This window comes from Pan paniscus, chromosome X (assembly GCF_029289425.2).
Source record: "Pan paniscus chromosome X, NHGRI_mPanPan1-v2.0_pri, whole genome shotgun sequence".
NCBI classification, from domain to species: domain Eukaryota; kingdom Metazoa; phylum Chordata; class Mammalia; order Primates; family Hominidae; genus Pan; species Pan paniscus.
In genome coordinates, this window is record NC_073272.2 from 53,989,622 (window position 1) to 54,003,145 (window position 13,524).

At 43.3% G+C, this 13,524-nt stretch overlaps 2 pseudogenes; one reads left to right on the forward strand and one right to left on the reverse strand.

Annotated features, from left to right (window-relative positions):
• Positions 1–887: 887 nt before the first annotated feature.
• LOC100982669 (protein SSX5-like) lies at positions 888–9,271 on the reverse strand (annotated as a pseudogene).
• A 166-nt stretch (positions 9,272–9,437) lies between these two features.
• On the forward strand, positions 9,438–11,268 carry LOC100982333 (ornithine aminotransferase, mitochondrial-like; annotated as a pseudogene).
• The last annotated feature ends 2,256 nt before the right edge of the window (positions 11,269–13,524 follow it).

Consider the following 13,524-nt stretch of genomic DNA (forward strand, 5'->3'; position numbering starts at 1 on the left):
AACATCGCATATTCTCACTCATAGGTGGGAATTGAACATTGAGAACACACGGACACAGGAAGGGGAACATCACACTCTGGGGACTGTTGTGGGTTGGGGAGAAGAGGGAAGGATAGCTTTAGGAGATATACCTAATGCTAAATGACGAGTTAATGGGTGCATCACACCAGCATGGCACGTGTATACATATGTAACTAACCTGCACATTGTGCACATGTACCCTAAAACTTAAAGTATAATAATAATAAAATAAAATAAAAGAGATCTGAAAATCCAGTGCTTGAATATCTGCCAAGTTTTTGACATTAAAGGAGTGTCTTTATACTGAAAATATTTCAGAGCCACTGGACTAAATCATCCATGGTTCATCACACATTTAACAGCTTAATTCACATACCACAGTATTCACCCATTTTAAGTGTACAATGATTTTTAGTTGTTGTACATTTGCGTGAATATAGTTCAGATTCCCAACCAATCAATTTAATTATTTGGGTAAAAGTAAAACATATGTAATGGAATAAGATGAGACTGTGATGGGGTTTAGTCCAATGTGATGAACCATGAGATGGAAAATTCTGAATTGATGCCACCGATAAATGAACCAACCATGACTAAACATAATTCAGAAGCGAATCTCCAATAACTCCTCAACAATGAGTGGACTCATAACCCTCTGCTGCAGAATGCCCTCATGCAATAGAAGTCTCTCTAGAGTTTGGAAATCTTTACCAACAAAGAAAAATTCTGATGTATTCTCTTTCAGTTGAACGTCCTCAGATGACTTTCAGCAGGCTCCAGACTTCGTGATCTGCACACCTCGGCCTCCCAAAGTGCTGGCTTTACAGGCATGAGTCACCATGCCCGGGTGATTTCCCATGCTCTTTCTACTCCCTGTCCTGTATATCTAAGGGATCCTCCCTACCCAGGATGCTGTGGGCTCCCAAACCCCAGGTCAGCCCTGATATGCAGGCCACACCTTCCTCTAGCCTAGAAATTGATAACCCAGGCGAGGAAGTCACTTTGACATGAGCAGATGGTTCACTTCGAGGAACCGTGGAAGGCGTGTGCAGGTCCTGAGGTAGGGCAGAATCGGAGTGTGCCGGGTCTGCAGGTCAGGAGGAGTTGAGATTGAGTTATCAGGCAGTGGGAACTCATGCCACTTACTTTCCTTATCTCCTCTTGCCTCAGCCTCGGGGATATGACACATGCCCATGATGAGAAACAGAACATGGTCACCATTCACAAATGTGGGCATGGCTGCGGACCCCTCGTCATCAGGTGCATAGCAAGTGAAAGCAAGTGTTCACAACAGTGAAAAGTTGCGCGTCATTTTTCTTAGTGTGCCAAGAGTTCGATGTTAGCATCTCCATTGTATTTTCTTACAGTGTGCTGTTCTGTTAGATATTATCCTTTTCATTGATGAGCAAGACATACTTAATGCATATTTTGGTTTGTGTATCCATGCACCTACCTTAGAAAACAGGTATTGTCAGGTATTCTCTGCATAGAACAGTACTACCCTCCTCTCTCCCCAGATGTGACTACTGAGGGCAGTTCTGAGTGTTTAATTTCAGACTTTTTCCTCTGCATTTACATACCACACCACACACACACACACACACACACACACACACCAAGTACCACTATGAGCATCTCACATCTGCTTTTCTCCATTGCCATGTGTCCTGGTCAAGCCCAGCTCACTCTGTTTCCTGTTCAGCATGTACTCCCCTCATCAGATTCCCCTGTATCAGTCACTGACGTTTAAGAAACCTTTGCAACATTGCATCCAGTTTTTCACATTCGCTGGCTTACAGAGGCTGACAGCTTAGACCCACACCAATACAGGCCAAATGCCAATGAAAGTTTTAGCTTCTGGCTCCTTCCGCTGTCAGGTTTAGATTCCCAACCTCTTCACTTAAGGGAACATTCACCTATACCTCCTTTCATTCAGCATGATTTAAGGGCACACAGGCATACCTTGTTTTATTGCACCTCATTTTTATAGTGCCTCACAGATACCGCAATTTTGTTTTTGAAATTCTCACCAATTTTACACTTTTCCATTATTATTATTTCTGGTATGGTGATCTGTCATCAGTGAGCTTTGATATTATGATTGCAATTGTTTTGTTGTTCTTTAGTGTTTTAAATCTTGGTTTTTTATTTTTGTGGGTACACGGTAGGTGTATATTCTTATGGGGTACATGAGATGCTTTGATACAGGCATGCAATGCGTAATACTCACATCATGGAAAACAGGGTATCCATACCCTCAACCATCTATCCTTGTGTTACAAACAATCCACTTACACTCTTTATTTTTTTTAATGTACAATTAAGTTATTATTGACTATAATCACCCAGTTGTGTGTCATGGTTTTGGGGGTAACAGGAACTGCGCCCATAGGAGATGACGAACTTAATCGACCAATGTTGTGTGTGTTCTGACTGCTCCACAGATGAGCTCTTCCCTGCCTCTCTTCCTTTTCTTGGGCCTTCCTAATTCCTGACACACAGCAACACTGAAATTAGGATGACTAAGAACCCTACAATGGCCGCTAAGTGTTCAAATGAAAGGAACAGTCACATGTCTCTCACATTAAATCAGAAGCTAGAAATGGCTAAGCTTAGTGAGGAAGCATGCTGAAAGCCAAGGTAGGCTGAAAGCTAGGCCTCTTGCACCAAACAGCCAAGCTGTGAATGCAAAGGAATAGTTCTTGAAGGAAATAATAGTATATAATGCAAAGGGAAAGTTCTTGAAGGAAATAATAATACTAATACTCCAGTGAACACACGAATAAGAAAGCAAAACTGCCTTACTGCTGAAATAGAGAAAGTTTAGGTGGTCAGGATAGAAGATGAAACCAGCCACAACATTCCCTTAAGCCAAAGTCTAATTCAGAGCAACACCCAAACTCTCTTCAAGTCCATGAAAGCTGAGAGAGGTGAAGAAGCTGCAGAAGAAACGTGTGAAGCTAGCAGAGGTTGGTTCATAAGGTTTAAGGAAAGAAGCCGTCTCCATAAAATAAAAGTGCAAGGTGAAGCAGCAAACCCTGATGGAGAAGCTGCAAGTTATCCAGGAGATCTAGCTAAGATCACTGTTGAAGGTGGCTACAGTAAGCAACAGATTTTCAATATGGATAAACTAGCCTTCTAATGGAAGGAGATGCCATCTAAGACTTTCATAGCTAGAGAGGATTGACTCCAACTTTGAAAGAAGTTCTACTGTGGTTAAAATGCTATCCAATAGCACCACATACTACAGAGATATGCTTCACGAAAGGGAGAGCTAATCGATGTGGCAAATTTCACTGTGTTCTTTTAAGAACTGCCACGGCCACTCCAGCCTTCAACAACCATCACCTTGATCCACCAGCAGCCATCAACACCGGGACAAGACCCTCCACCAGGAAAAAGAGTGTGACTCACTGAAGGCTCAGAAGATTGTTAGCATTTTTAACAATGAATTATTTTAAAATTAAGCTATGTACATTTTTAGACATAATGCTATTGCACACTTAGTAGACTACAGGATAGTGTAAACGTGTTTTTATGCACTACGAATTCAAAAAAGAAAAATGTGTGTGACTCTCTTTATTGCAGTGGTCTGGAACCGAACCTGCAATATCTCTGAAGTACACCCGTATTGGGTATCAGGCATTGAGCTGAGTAAGAAATGATCCCAGGTAATCACCGACAGAATTGCTTGAGCACCTTCCATATCATCAGACCTTCTAGATTTAATTTAATACCTCCAAACGATTTATGAACTATGATTCTTTATTTCCATCTTATGGACTAGGAATCTGGAGCTGAGAAAATTTGGAAGACTTGCCCCAAATCATGTGGTTTTTTATATGGATGACAACTCCAGTCTGTGTTTCTGGAAGTCACGTTAGACATGGCTTCATCTGGAGCTGGGCAAGCTCCTCTGCCCAGCCTGGACCCAGGCTTGTCTGGGATCAATGCCACACACCCAGTCCACACACCTGAAAATAGCCAGAAAAGCCAGAGGGGTTGTTCCCGAATTCTTTCTTCTTACCAGATCTCTTGTGAATCTTCTCAGAAGTATTTGCTTTTCTTGGGGGGCGCGGCTGTTTCCCATCGTTTTGTGGGCCAGATGCTTCTGGCACTCCCTTCGAATCATTTCCTTCCTCTGCTGTCTTCTTGGGCATGATCTTTATAATGTGAAGGTCACAGATAAACAGTATCAGTGACATTTCTATAGTGCTTCAGAGCTTACAAAGTGTCTTCACATGCATTACCTTAATCAATGTTCTCAATAACGCTGGGAGAGTTACACTTGCCTAAATTAGGAGAAACCTGGGAGGTCAGAAGGGAATGGAACAGCCCAAATGAATGGGGTTTCCAGGGCTAGAATGCTTATCTTCACACTCTTTTAAGACTGACATTCTTGCAAACAGCAAAAATCTCCATGTAGTTGAGAGTTTGGTATACAGGAGATTTGGAGAAAAATAGCATTCTAAGAATTCACAAGGTCTACAAGGGGAAGAGGTTCTGTAAAATACAAGGGATCCCATATAAGCTTGTAGACAGCTGCTGGGAGAGTAAATGTAAAGACATAGAGAGGGGACAAAACACTGCTGGGAAAGATGGTGTGGGGAGATTAATACAGGGAAGGGAGAGGGAAAGAAATGGTTTGCTGAAATTAATCCAGGCAGCAAACAAAGCAGTATCACATATGGCATACCACCCTACCGAGGCACCAACATTGAATGTGGAATTAAGTGAGGTGGTTCCCATAACAATTCTGGTTGCTTTGGGATGTGTCACTGACAAAGCTATTTTTTTTTTTTTTTTTTTTTGACGCAGTCTTGCTCTGTCGCCAGGCTGGAGTGCACTGGTGCAATCTCAGCTCACTGAAACATGCAACTCCCGCGTTCAAGCGATTCTCCTGCCTCAGCCTCCCTAGTGTCTGGGACTACAGGCAGGTGCTATCACGCCCCACTAAGTTTTGTATTTTTAGTAGAGATGAGGTTTCACCATGTTGGACAGGTTGGTTTTGATCTCTTGACCTCGTGAACTGCCCGCCTCGGCCTCCGAAATTGCTGGGATTACAGTCGTGAGCCACTGCACCTGGTCATTAAGCTACTTTTTATTCAGCTCCCTCACTTATGAAATAGTGAACAATACATGTAAAATAGGCTAAGGGAAAGTCCTCTCTGAGCTTGTAAACACGGTTTAAATGTAGTAATAATAACAATTAATACATTTCTGAATCCTTCTTTGAATTCGGTCTCCATACTGGCAACCCAACTCCTAGATCCCTTTACCCTCTAAACAAGAGTTGAATCTGCAGTTGTGGGGTCACTCATTCAGGGGCCTCCGAGGTATCCCCTGGGCTGGGACTGGGGATTCCCGGATGTCCCAGGTGCAGGCAAAGCCCTCAAGGAGCTCACAGTAGGGAGGGGCCAACAGTCAAAGCGATTCTTAAGCCATGCGAGTGGCCCCAGTAACAGAGCTGAGGCCAGCTGGTCCTTCCTGTTGTGAGAGTGGGTGTCTCAATGGAAGCACCAGCAGGCCCTATGGGGTAAAGCCCTAGTGAGCAACATCTGAACTTCATAACAAATGCAAACGTGAATGAGCTTTAAATGGCTTGGAGCTCTGGATTAGACTACCACTGCCACTGCGCCTCAGGAAAATTCTTTAACATCTCTGTACCCCGATAGCCTCATTTTATTATTATGCTGCTGATAGCTATGATCTAAAACATGAACTGTGATTCTTTACTTCCATTTCGTGGACCAGGAATCTGGAGCTCAGAGAACTTAGAAGATTTGCGCCAACTCACATGACTTTTATATGGATGAAAACTCAACTGTGTGACTCGTTATTATTTGGAGATAATAACAGACACAACGTCACAGAGGTCTTCTTAGGGATTAAATAAATTCATCCATGTGAACTGCTTAAAATAGTATCTGGCATCACTATGAAGACAAAAGAAGTAATAAGGATCACAACTGTTAGTATTATCAAACCGTTGGTGCTACACCAGGTTTTGTGATAGATATGGGGAGAAGGAGGCAATGAGGGCATTTTTGATATTCTCCCACTCTTACCAGTGTTCACATCCATGAAGGGACAAAGGTTCTCTGGTCCATTAGATTTGAGAGATACTCACCTTCGGGAAGATTCTCTGGAGCCTGCTGAAAGTCATCTGAGGACATTCAACTGAAAGAGAATACATCAGAATTTTTCTTTTTTGGTAAAGATTTCCAAACTCTAGAGAGACTTCTGTCGCATCAGGGTATTCTGCAGCAGAGGGTTATGAGTCCACTCATTGTTGAGGAGTTATTGGAGATTCGCTTCTGAATTATGTTTAGTCATGGTTTCCATCTCATAGTTTATCAAATGGGGACTAAACCCCATCACAGTCTCATCTTATTCCATTACATATCTTTTACTTTTTCCCAAATAATTAAATTGATTGGTTAGGAATCTGAACTGTATCCACTCAAGATGGGCAACAACTGAAAATCATTGGGTGATTTTCAAATGGGTGAATACTGTGGTATGGATGAATACTGTGGTAAATGGGTGAATACTGTGGTATGTCAATTAAGCTGTTAAATGTGTGATGAACCATGGATGATTTAGTCCAGTGGCTCTGAAATATTTTCGGTATGAAGACACTCCTTTAATGTCAAAAACTTGGCAGATACTCAAGCACTGGATTTTCAGATCTCTTATAGTGATTGTGGGAGATGGTAGAATCTGGCCTGTTTAGTTGGGGAGTAATAGGTCTATTGGAGACAGTTTGGACAGTTTGACCTTGTCTTGTAATTGTGTTGTCAGAGCAGAAGAGCCAGTAAACACATATGTCCCCTTTGTATTCCTGAAATGTACAAAGATCTCTACCGAAGAACCTGTCTTTTTTTCACTCCATGTTATCTCTGCTCACTGACAAGTGGGAAAGCTCTCTCTGTGTTGGATGAGGGATCACTCTTTCAGACTCACTCCCGATCTCATCACAGAGAATCAGGGTTCTTTGGGAATGAGAAGACTATTTGGTTTTGATAAAATACAGAGAAACAGCGATGCTTATTACATAATGTGTTCATCACCCTCACTCCTAAGATACTTATCCAATACCTACATGCTGTTAATGAAACAAACTCTGGAAGTTTTTGGCGGATCCATAGTTTTAACACTTTCTTTCTTTTTTTGTCACTTTTCACATTTCTTAACTGTCTTTTGATTCATTAACGGTGCTTAGGAAGAGCAACATGTCCTTTAAAAAGAAATATTTCAAACACACAGAAAAGTATGGGGAATAATATTGAGTCCAGTCAGATCTCAATATTACCCCACAGCTGTGTTAGGTCTCATTTTTTCATACAGAATATTAGAAATACTGCAAACAGGCTGAGCGTGGTAGCTCATACTTGTAATCCCAGCACTTTGGGAGGCTGAAGCGGGTGGATCACCTGAGGTCAGGAAGTTTGAGACCAGCCTGGCCTACATGGTGAAACCCCGTCTCTACCAAAAATAAAAAAATGAGCTGGGGGTGGGGACAGACACCCATAACCCCAGCTACTCCGGAGGCTGAGGCAGGAGAATCACTTGAACCCGGGAGTTGAAAGTTGGAGTGAGCTGAGATTGCCTTATTGCACTCCACCCTGGCCGAGAAGAGTGAAACTCCATCTCAAAAATAAAAACAAACAAAGCACACTATCGACAAGTCACAGTTGAAGCTGTGTGTGCAGCACTCAGCAATCCCTGCTCTCCCTCCCTCCTCCACTTACAGCCAGTCACCTTAATTTGATGGCTTTTTATTCACATTCATGTTTGCATATATTTACCATTTACTAATTATCCATAAAAATATATATTCTTGTTTTGCATGTTTTAAAATTTTATATGAATGGCCTCTGTAGTTAACTTTCTGCCTGCAATTTTTTTTCACTCAGCCCTGATGTGTGTGAGGGAAAAAATGCCTGAGGATCTTTCCCAAGTAGCTGAGCTGAAAAGCAACTGGGCTTGAGGAGACCCTTTCCAGCCCCTTCCCATCTACTCACCCTGATTCCCGCAGTTATGGTCATTATCAAAATCATTCCCCTGGAAATCTGCGGCCCGTTTATTATGCATGAAAGGTGAGAGGGTAACCTTGAAACCTAGAAAGAAGCAAAATGTTTATTCCCTAAGAGAGAAGCTTAGGCCTGGCACTGTGGCTCACGTCTATAGTACCAGCGCTTTGGGAGACTGAGGCGGGAGGATTGTTTGAGGCCAGGAACTCGAGGCTGCAGTAAGCTATGATTGCACTACTGCACTCTAGGCTAGGTGACATGGTGAGAGTCTGACTCAAAAGAGAGAAAAGCCAAGAGAAGGAAGGTAGTGTCGGTGAGGGGTTGCCAGGATGCCACAGAGACAGTTGGACTCATCAGAACAGAGGCCTAATGAAGAGAAACGTGCAGGATCCAGGTATGAGCTCCACTGTGGCCAGTCCCTGCCCTCAGCCCTGACAGGATACAGAAGAGCAGAACACCCAGAAGCTGCCTTGCGATTTTTCCCTGCACAAAAGGAAAATGTGAGGTACTTTCTGCAGCCTAAGAAGTAGCCAAAGCAGGGAAAGGGATGCTCACGTGTCCCCAGACTTGTCTGTACCTAGAATTTTCTGTTACCTAGTTTAGTCATGGCCTCATACTTTCTCTTCATATACACATAGATGATTTTCTCCGAGGCTTTCATCTTTCCCACTCTTTCTTAGAGAAGTATTTGGCAATATCATTGAAGGCCTAGAAGAAAAAAAAAAAGGAATTCTGGCAGTACTCAGCTAGGCATGTCTGCCATTCAGCTGGAGCCGCTTCCTGTGTGCTAGATCTGGGAACTGGGGATGATAATTCTTCCTGGTTGATGCCATGGCTAACTGACAGAACATGGGGCACCTACCCTAGCTTCTCCCCTGCCACACAGTAGGGCTTTAATGCTGCTGGCTGGCTCTCTTCCCACCTTCCAGAATGGAGTGGGAGTCACCAAATGAAGTGCAAGGTCAGAGACTTGTCTCTAGGGATGCTAGGTGATGACAGAGCGAGGGTGGGAAGTTCCCAAGGATCCAGATCTCCCCCGAGACCCTGCTCCTTGTCTCCAGTGTCTCTGTTCTCCCCTCCTCAGAAACCGGGTCACCCCACACTGTCCCCTGGGCCACTACTATGCCCCCTCCAGGTCACCTCAGCTTTTGTATCTTCTCTGGTATTTGAGCATCATCCCTAGCTCTCTTTGCACAGTCGTTGTCTCCGTTCATGGCACCGGGAGTAGTCTGACCTGCAAGAGAAACAGAATGAGACTTTCCAGCCACAGGACCTTTGGTCTTGTGGAGGGAGAAATCAGTGAAGGCCGGCCACACTCAGTCACCTGGAATCAGGTGCTGCATTTCTCCATCTGGGGCTTATCTGTTCCTGAGTAAGGCCATGGGGAGAAGTCAGATGAAAACAGGAAACCAGGGATCTCTGGGAGAAGTATTGATTGGGGATAACAGGTTTCCTATGGGCAAAGCAGCCTTGAGTCTTTAGGAGGGGGTTGGCTACTCTTGTTAGTAGTTTCCCTGGAGCTAGGCTTACCCCGAAAGATGTACAGACCCTTTTTGGAGAGGCAGGGACATGACTATGTAATTGTATTGAGTGAGGGAGTTCTGACACCCTCACTCAATAAAAAAAGGAAGGGAAGTGAGTCCCAGAGATAACATGGTCTCTGGTGATGGATCTGATCAGGCAGAGGGTTGGGAGGTTCTGTTCTGTTGAAGAGAAATGAGCATGGCTATTGTGAAGGGATTTAGAGGCTATTACTGGGTGATTTGTAAATTATTAGAAGGAAGTGAGCTAGAATTTCTGAGACTGCAAGAGCCCACCAACACTTAGAGAGAATATGGGGTATTTCAAGATGTAGCAATCAGCCAGGAGCGGTGGTTCACGCCAGTAATCCCAGCACATTGGCCAATCCTCCCGCCTCGATCTTGGGACTACAGTACAGGCATGCACCACCCAGCCCCCACTAATATTTTTATTTTTGTTTTTTTTAGTGGAGAGGGTTTTGCTATGTTGACCAAGTTGGTCTCGCTCTCTTGGGCTCAAGCGATGCTCCCGCCTCAGCTTTGGGACTACAGGCATGCACCACCCTGCCTTTTGCTATGTTTCCAGGCTGGTCTTGACCTCCTGGGCTCACTCAATGACTTGAACCCGGGAAGCAGAGGTTGCATTGAGCCGACATCACACCACTGCACTCCAGCTTGGGCAACAGTGCAAGATTGTCAAATAAATAGATAAATAAATACATAAGAAAGAAAGAAAGACCAGCTGAATCTCCATAAGAATAGTAGTAAGGTTTGTGGTATTTTTACTTACCCTCGTCCCATCTCATGCTCCCAGCTTGGTTCTGTTCATTGCTGATGAAATACAGATAGGATTGGCCAGAACTGGTAGAGGGCTGGCTGTTGATCATGAAAATGTCAGACCTGATATAGTCCTCCTTGGAAAGGCCCTTTCTAGGGGCTGATACTCTGTGTCAGTGGTGCTGTGAGACAATGACATAATGCTGACCATTAAGCCAGGGGAACATGGGTCCACATATGGTGGCAATCCACTAGGCTGCTGAGTGACCATCGCAGCCCTTGAGGTTTTAGAAGAAGAAAACCTTGCTGAAAATGCAGGAAAAAAATGGGTATTCTCTTGAGAAATGAACCCATGAAGCTACCTTCTGATGTTGTGACTGCCGTAAGAGGAAAATGATTGTTTTATTTATTCATTTAGTTATTTTATTGAGTCAGAGATTCACTCCGGTTGCCCAGGCTGGAGTGCAATGCCACGATTTTGGCTCACTGCAACCTCTGCCTCCTGGGTTAAAGGGATTCTCCTGCCTCAGCCTCCTGAGTAGCTGGGATTACAGGGATGTGCCCCTATGCCCGGCTAATTTTTGTATTTTTAGTAGAGATGGGGTTTCGCCTTGTTGGCCAAGCTGGTATTGATCTCCTGACCTCAGGTGATGCACCTGCCTCGGCCTTCCAAAATGTTGGGGTTACAGGCGTGAGCCACTCTGCCTAGGAGGAAAAGAATTATTAAATGCTATTGTTATTCAAGACAACAAAGACTGTGATGCTTGGAAGGTGTATCTACAACTTCGAGATTATGGATTTCTGGCCCAGCCAATCCATGGTGACATCATCAGTTTTTGCCTCCGCTAGTGGTCAAGGAGGATGAGATTCGAGAGTCCAGCGAAATCAATAACAAGACCATCTTGTCGTTCTGAGTGTAGCAGCCATTTTCAGTGGTCCCTGGGAGCCGACTAGAGAGAGGTGGTCCTGTAAAAGCTCTGCTCTTAATGTGGGCACATTCCACTCCCATGTGTCTTCAAAACCTTTTTCTGGAATATATGTTTTTTTTTTCAGTTGATACATAATGGAATAGTGTTTATGAAGCTGCCTTTTGCTTTGTAACATAAGTAAGAGAATGTAATGGCATCTATATTCAGTGAAAGTGTTTTGATGTGCAGAACATGGCAAGGTGCAGTGGTTCATGCGTGTAATTCCAGGATTTTGGGAGGCGAGGTGGGCAGATCACTTGAGGTCAGGAGTTTGAGACCAGCCTGGCCAACACAGAGAAACCCTGTCTCTACTAAAAATACAAAAATTAGCTAGGTGAGGTGGTGGGTGCCTGTAGTCCTAGCTACATGGGAGACTGAGACAGGAGAATCCCTTGAACCCAAGAGGCAGATGTTGCAGTGAGCCAAGATCATGCCACTGCACTCAAGCCTAGATCACAGAGTGAGAATCCCTTTGAGAAAAAAAAGGTACACAACACTTCCATCACCACAATGCTATTCCTTGTGCTAGTCATTTTTAGTAATACTCACTCTCCTCCCACCCACCATTCCTAACCCCTGGCAACCACTAATCTGTTTTCCACTTCTACAATTTTGTCTTTTCTAGAATGCTGTACAAATGAAATCTTATAGTATATCACGTTTTAAGGGCTTATTCCACTCAGCATAATTCCCTGGAGATTCATCCAAGCTATTAATATCTGTGTATCAATAGCTCATTGTTGCTGTTGTTGTTGTTGAGACAGAGTCTCACTCTGTCACTCAGGCTGCAGTGCAGTGGAATGATCTCAGCTCACTGCAACGTCCGCCTCCCTGGTTCAAGTGATTTTCCTACCTCAGCCTCCTGAGTAGCTGTGACTACAGGTGCATGCCACCACACCCTGGTAATTTTGGTATTAGTCATAGAGACGGGGTTTCAACATATTGGCAAGGCTGGTCTTGAACTCTTGACATCATGATCTGCCTGCCTCAACCTCCCAAAGTGCTGGGATAACAAGGTAAGCCACTGTGCCTGGCCAATAGTTCATTTTTATTACTGAGTAGTATTCCATAGGATGGATGTTCCACAGTTTGACCATTCACTTATTGTAGGACATATTGATTATTTCCAGCTACTGGCTATTACAAATAAAGCTGCTATGAACAATTATGTACAAGTTTCTGGATAGGCATACATTTTAACTTCTCTGAAGTGTAATTGTTGAAATGTATGGTCATTGCATGTTTAGTTTTGTCAGAAACTACCAAACTGCTTTCCAGAGTGGCTGTAAGATTTTACCTTCCCAACAGCATTTAATGAGGTGTCCAGTTTCTCTGCATCCTCGTCACCATTTGGTGTTGTCACTATGTGCTTTATTTCATCTATTGTAATAAGTGTGTAGTGATACCTCACCATGGTCTTAACTTGCATCTAGTGAAGGAAATGAGGGTTGAACATCTTTTCATGTGCCTATTTGCTTATTTCCTCTTCAGTGAAGTATATGTTCACATCTTTTCATGATTTTCTAATTGGATTATTTGTTTGTATTTTTTACCATTGAGGTTTATTATTATTATTATTATTATTATTGAGACAGAGTCTCGCTCTGTTACCCAGACTGCAGTGCAGTGGCACGATCTTGGTTCACTCCAATTCCCGCCTCCCAGGTTCTAGCGATTCTCATGTCTCAGCCTCCCGAGTAGCTGGGATTACGGGCACGCATCATCATGCCTGTCTAATTTTTGTATTTTTAGTAGAGATGGGCTTTTGCCATGTTGCCCAGACTGGTCTTGAACTCCAGGCCTCAAGGGATCTGCCCTCCATCCACCTCGACCTCTCAAAGTGCTGGGATTACAAGCGTGAGCCACCACACTCAGCATACCATTGAGTTTTGAGAGTACTATACATATCCATTATATATTCTGGATGTGAGTCCTTTCTTGGATATGTGGTTTGCAAACATTTTCTCCTAGTCAAGACCCAGTTTTTTCATCCTTTTAACAGGGTCTCTTGCAGAGCACAAGTTTTAAATTGGATGAAATCTAATTTATTTGTTTTCCTTATGGATTATGCTTTTTGAACCATTCACTATGCCCTAGATCTCAGACGTTTGTCCCATGCTTTCTTGTAAAAGATTTTTTTTTAGTTTTATATTTTAGATTTAAATCTATGATCCACTTGAGTTATTTTTTGTATAAAAATAT